Raw genomic sequence first — 6,000 nt, forward strand, 5'->3', positions numbered from 1 at the left:
GCCGGGCTGGCCGAGCTGGCAGCCTCGGCGGCGTAGTCGGCGTCGTGGTGGAGGCACTACTTCGTCAAGGCAAGGCGGCCGGGCGCGGCTCGCCACGGCGCGGTCGGTCCTTTCCACGCGAATGACTCCAGAGCGCTCCAGAGCTCCCTTGGCCTCCCTTGGCCCGCTGGCCCCGCCTGGACTGCGGCCCAGCAGCCTGCTTGCCAGTGTGCTGCCAGCCCCGTCTGCGCGCCGAGACCGCGGCGAGCGGTGCCGGTGCCCTGGCCGGCCTGATGGTCAGTCTGACACCCGAGCGGCCGGCGGTGGCGGCGCGGCGCGCGGTCGGCGGCGGTGGCGGGGGTGGATGACATTTGGGCCGCTACGCGCTACGCGCCCCGCCACGCCCGGCGGTCAGAACACGTCACGGCGTCGCCGTCGGCTTGCGACACCATTCACCTCTTTGATCTCGCCAGGAATGTCTCGGCCTTCTTGACGAACTCATTGCCCCGCGCTCGCTCTGGCTGCATTCCGAGGAACTGGCCCGCTAATTGTCATCAAGCCCCATCACGACGACGGCGACGGCGACGTGGGAGTGCGGGTGCGTGCGGCGATCCGGCGAGGTTCCCGCCCGCCGCCACCGGCCAGGCCGGCCCGAAATGGGCGCGCGCCGCCGGTCCTGCCGACTGACTTACTCCGTTCAGCGTCCCGTCGCTCTGTCTCTCTCCCGCCGACACGGAGCGCCCCACGAGTGCGAGAGAGACAGAGCGACGAAAGCGACTCTCGGAATGAGTCTGCAGCGGCGTGGGCGTCGATCGCACGCCGGCCTTGCGAGTAGGAGGAAGCAAAGCAGTGGTGTGTGAGGAGAGGAGAACGAACCGTGTATTTTCAAACAAAGAAGAATACAGAGTAGGAACAAGGAAGCACACGGGGGCCACACACACATGCACACAGGCACACACACGCCTCGATGAGCGAATGAAACGTAAATGCCAATTTGGCAAGACGCTGCGACGCAGTACAGGCAGCACGTCGCGTCGCGTGCCGGGAGCATAAGGCGAATGCATTGGCAAGTGCAGTCTTCAGTCTTGGCCAATGTTACAAATCTTGACACTCACACAAGTACAGTTAAATAAAGTATTTAGAAGAGTGTACATAAAAAAAAATCATAGAGTTATTCACTGACCCAGCACAATCCACAAAAAATGCACGAAAAGTCATTCATTCATTCATTCATTCATTCATTCATTCATTCATTCATTCATTCGTTCGTTCATTCATTCCGCGGAAGGGGGGGGGTGAAATGGTGCGCCGCGCTGCCGTTCGACAACGAGAGAGTCATGATGGCTTAGTTGGCCGCCAATTGGCCCGCGAGGTCTGCGGCGTGCCGCGGCGTCCGCGGCGTCCGCGGGGGCGGGGCGGGGCGGGGCGGTGGAAAGGAGGTCTCCCGGTCGCCGGCGACGACGGCGACCCTATTTTCCCGAAAATTGCTCCCGAAGCGCGCGGGGATTGAGACATGTGGGCGCCGCACGCTGGCCGAGCAAGACCCACACACACACACACAACGCACAGACACACCCATGAGTCACACGCACACATGTGGGCGGCAAATTGATTTGGAAGAATCCAGTAAAGTGGCGCGGGGCGTCGGCGTCGATGGCTCCCGGCAGCAGTAGACTGATCCCGAGAGTCGTTTCCGTCGCTCTGTCTCTCTCGCACCCATGCGGGACGCCGCACGAGTGTGAGAGAGACCACTCCCGGAGTCAGTCCCCAGCGCGACGTCGGCGCGCTACTTGACGGTGAGGCCGAGGTAGATGCGGTACGTCCGCTGCAGGTGCGGCGATACCCCGCGCAGCATGTCCTCCACGGACACGGCGTGCAGGGCGTGCAGGCGCGGCGGCGCGGCGGGGACGAGGCGAGGCGCGGGGGCGGGCGGCGCGGACGCGCGGGCCCTGCCAGACAGACGGAGTCAGACGAGCACCGCGTCAATACCCCGCGCGGCGGCCGGCGGCCGTCAGGCGGCACGACTCCCGCCACCGCCCGCTACACTAGACTGATTCCGAGAGTCGTTCTCGTCGCTCTGTCTCTCCCGCACATAAACGGGACGCCTCACGAGTGCGAGAGAGACAGAGCGACGAAAGCGACTCTCGGAATCAGTAAGAAGCTATAACTTTGGTCAGTTTCTAGGTACTACCGGTTACTACGAATCGTGTCACTCACTTGCGGGCTCTCGCCTGGCACACCGCAGACTTGCAGTACGGGTTGGGCCGCACCTCGAATGCGTCGAACGTCCTGCACAGGGGCTCCCGGTGTTCCCGCTCGCCGGCCTGCGGAGCCTGCGGTGGAGGCGGCTGCAAGCACGCGTGGAAGCGACGCGGTGTCAGGTTCACAGTCCACCCGACTGATTCCGAGAGTCGTTGTCGTCGCTCTGTCTCTCTCGCACTCATGGGGCGCGCTGCGTTGGTGCGAGAGAGACAGAGCGACGACAACGACTCTCGGAATCAGTCTGCTGCTGAGAGCGAGGAGCGCCGTGGCGGTAGGCAGCCGGCGAGGATGCGAGCACCGCCGGCCGGCGGGCCTGCCTACCTCCACGGCGCCCTCCGCCTTAACTTGACGCGTCTCTCTCGCTGCGGGCGTGAGAGCGTGACAGAGACAGCGTGCCGCACCTTGATCTGCGGCCGCGGCGGCACGCGGGGGTGCGTGCGAGGCCGCGGGGGCAGCGGGCAGTAGGGGAAGAACCGGCAGGGTTCGGCCGTGGCCACCGCGGCGGCCGCCGCCTGGCCGCGCTTGGCGGCGAGCCACTCCCGGTACCGCCGCTCGTTCTCCGCCCTGCGCTCTTCCTCCACGCGGCGCCGCTGCTGCCGCTGCTCGGCACGCCGTCGACGCGCTGCTTCCCGCGCCTGCCGCCGCTCCAGGAGCTGCTCGGCCGTCAGCCCGTACTCGGAGCGCAGCCCGCGGTACACGGGGAGGTGCGGGCCGGGGCCGCCGGCCGGGGGCGCGGGCGCCGTGGCGGGGCGCAGCGACGGGGCGGGGGCGCGGCGCGCGGCCCGGCCGGACTGCAAGGTGCTCGTCGACCTGGCCCTCCGCGTCGTCGCTGGAGCGGGCTGGGGCGGCGTCGCCGTCGGCGGCCTCGCGGTGGCGGCGCCTTTGCCGCCGACGCTCACGCTGACCCGGGGCGACACTACCTCGGCGAAGTCACCGTCGTCGTCGTCGTCGGAGAAGCTGCTCGTCGCGCTCTCCGACGCCATGGGCGATGCGACGGGCGACTCGACGGGCGACGCCACGGGCGACGCCTCGGGTGACGCGACTGGCGACGTGACTGGCGACGCCGCGCGCGACACGACGGGTGACGCCGTGGCCGACGCGACGGGCGACGCGACGGGCGACGCGATCGGCGAGTCCTTGGGCGACGGCACTGCCTCCGAGGACGAGCTCCGCGTCGGCTCCACGCCCACCCTGCGCCGCACCCTGGACGCGCTCTTGGGGCGGCCGAGGCGCGGCGGCGGCGCGGCCGTGGCGTCCGCGGGGCCCGGGGGACGCCGTCGGCGCGACGCACCTGCGGCGCGGGGCTGCGGTTCGGGCTGTCCAGGCTGTTGCTGGGGCACGACGCGGACTCCTCCTGCGACGTGATGTCGGAGCTCATGTCGGAGCTGTCCTCGCACACGGCCACGAACGGCGACCAGGTGTTGGCGGACACGGCGTCGCTAAGAGGCAGCAGGAGGAAATTCAATAAATGGATACATGACTTTGACGCCGCGTGAAATGTCATGGTGATGAGTGTTTACCGGTTCCTCCCGGGGACGTCCGACGGCTCGTCCTCGTTGTCCAGGGAGCATGCCCGCACGAACGTGGAGAACACGCCGTCCTCGTCCACGACGGCCTCCTCGGCCTCCTCCTCGCAGCTGGCGTGGTCGTCGTCCGCGTGGTCCGCTTCGAACTCCATGACGTAGCCCAGGACCGGCACGGCGGTGTGGACGCCACTGGCGTCTGGCGCGGCTAGGTCGCCGCCGGCGGGAGCCTCATCGGCGTGGTCATCGCCGCCGGCCGCCATGGCGCACACGACGTCCTGGGACTCGCTGGCGCCAGCGCCGTCCTCGTCCGAGGAGCACGACGAGTCCTCTGGAACGAACGAATAAACTTTGAAGTAAACGTTCGAATGACTGCGGGGAGCGATTGGAACGCCCTCTCGGCCGTTGCTCTGTCCGGGTGTCCGGGTGGAAAGTAACCACGGCATGTCGCCGGCGAGCGAAGCGATCGGGAATTACAGACTGACCTGACAACGACTCGTCGGGGCCGTACGCGACGAGGATGTCCTTGAAGGTGACCTTCCTGGCGCGCTCCGTGGCCTGCTGCGTGCGCTGCGCGTCGTCCTCCTCGTCCTTGGCGTCCTTGGCCTGCTGCAGCGCCAGCGTGCGGTTCGCCTCGGCGATCTTCTCGGCCATGTTGTAGGCACTGAGCGCGGGCTGCAGGACTGGAACAGGAAGGCGGGTCGGGTATAGCCGCCGGGCGGGCCAGCCTTTTTACCACCCCCGCCCCCACCACGGCCACCGCGGGACGGGACGACCCCGACGTTGTGCCTGACGTTGTGTTTCGATTCGGCTCCAGGCTGCAATAATAATGCCTGACGTCTGCCTTCGACCGGAAAAGAAAGGCAAGCCGGCCTAGCGCCCGCTTGCTGCCTGCCTGCCTGCCCGGAATGTCTCTCGGCATGCCTCGTCGGGCACTGCACTGTACGACTGCCCGGACTACCCCGGACCACCCCGGACTACCCCGGGCGAATCAAGGAGGGCCAGGTTGGCGTGATGCTCGCGGCTGGCGTGACTCCCACGGTCCGGGCCTCATTTCCCTATTTAATAAAAAGGCCGGCGCCGAAAGGCGCACCGCAGCCACCGAGCCAGGCGGGCACTCACACATGCAGTAGTCCTCGAAGTCCTCGTCGTCCTCGTGGCGCGGCGACGGCGGTGGCTGGTCCAGGCCGTCCCCCACGCGGCCCTGGGGGCGCCGCAGCACCCTCTGGCACTCCGACGGCGGCGTCGGCGGCGAGGCCTCGGACTTGGCCCCGTCGCCGGGTTCGTCGCCGAAGCCGCCGCCGTCGTGGAGGCTGGCCGACGACGGCTCGGCGGGCTCGCTCGCCCCCATGCTGGCGGCCCGTCACCGGGAGTCCCTGGACGCCGTCCTGGACGGCGCGGGCGTAACCGGCGCACTGAACGCGACGCGAGGCGCATCCGACGGCCGGCTGTTTACGTCGCCACGGCAACGGCGTGCTCCGGCCCTCCGGCCCCCGGGCCGCCCCCCGGCACCCCGACGACGACGCGGCCACGCGGCCACGCGGCGGTAAGACTGCGCCCGTCGATAACGGTGCCGAAGCCCCGCGCCGAACCCGCGCCCGCCCAGCGGACTCACTCCGAGGGGAGTCTCTCTCTGTCGCACTCGCGGCGCGCTCCGTACCGACGCGAGAGAGACAGACCGACGGCCGCACTGCGCGGAATCAGTCTACAGCCCCCCGCCGAGGGGCGAGGGCTGCGGACCGCGATACCGCACTGCCAGACCGACGTCCCCGCCCCGCCCCGCCCCGCCTCAATGCAGTGAGGCGAGCGCAGACGAAAAGGCATTGTGTGGATACCCTGGAAAATAAAGATAATTCGTTCAGGCTAGTGGAAATGCGGACTGACCCTATCCCCGCGGTTCCCAACCTTGGGGTGAAAAATCGTGTTTTGGGCCGACTTTAAGCATCCACTGCGTCTGATCCGAGGCGGTATGTCGTCCTCCCTCAACGGGCAATTGGTCTTTGGACCTTCCTTTAGCATGCCTTTGTTACGGAGTGCGATTATCTGCCTTAGTTTAGGAGCAGTATTGCCGCAAAGTTGATCAAAACACGATTTTTCAGACATTTGTGACCATTTTGATCAACTTTGCGGCAATACTGCTCCCAAACTAAGGCAGATAATCGCACTCCGTAACAAAGGCATGCAAAAGGAAGGTCCAAAGACCAATTGCCCGTTGAGGGAGGACGCCATACCGCCT

The sequence above is a fragment of the Thrips palmi genome, unplaced genomic scaffold (assembly GCF_012932325.1).
Source record: "Thrips palmi isolate BJ-2018 unplaced genomic scaffold, TpBJ-2018v1 HiC_scaffold_2, whole genome shotgun sequence".
Taxonomy (NCBI): Eukaryota; Metazoa; Arthropoda; class Insecta; order Thysanoptera; family Thripidae; genus Thrips; species Thrips palmi.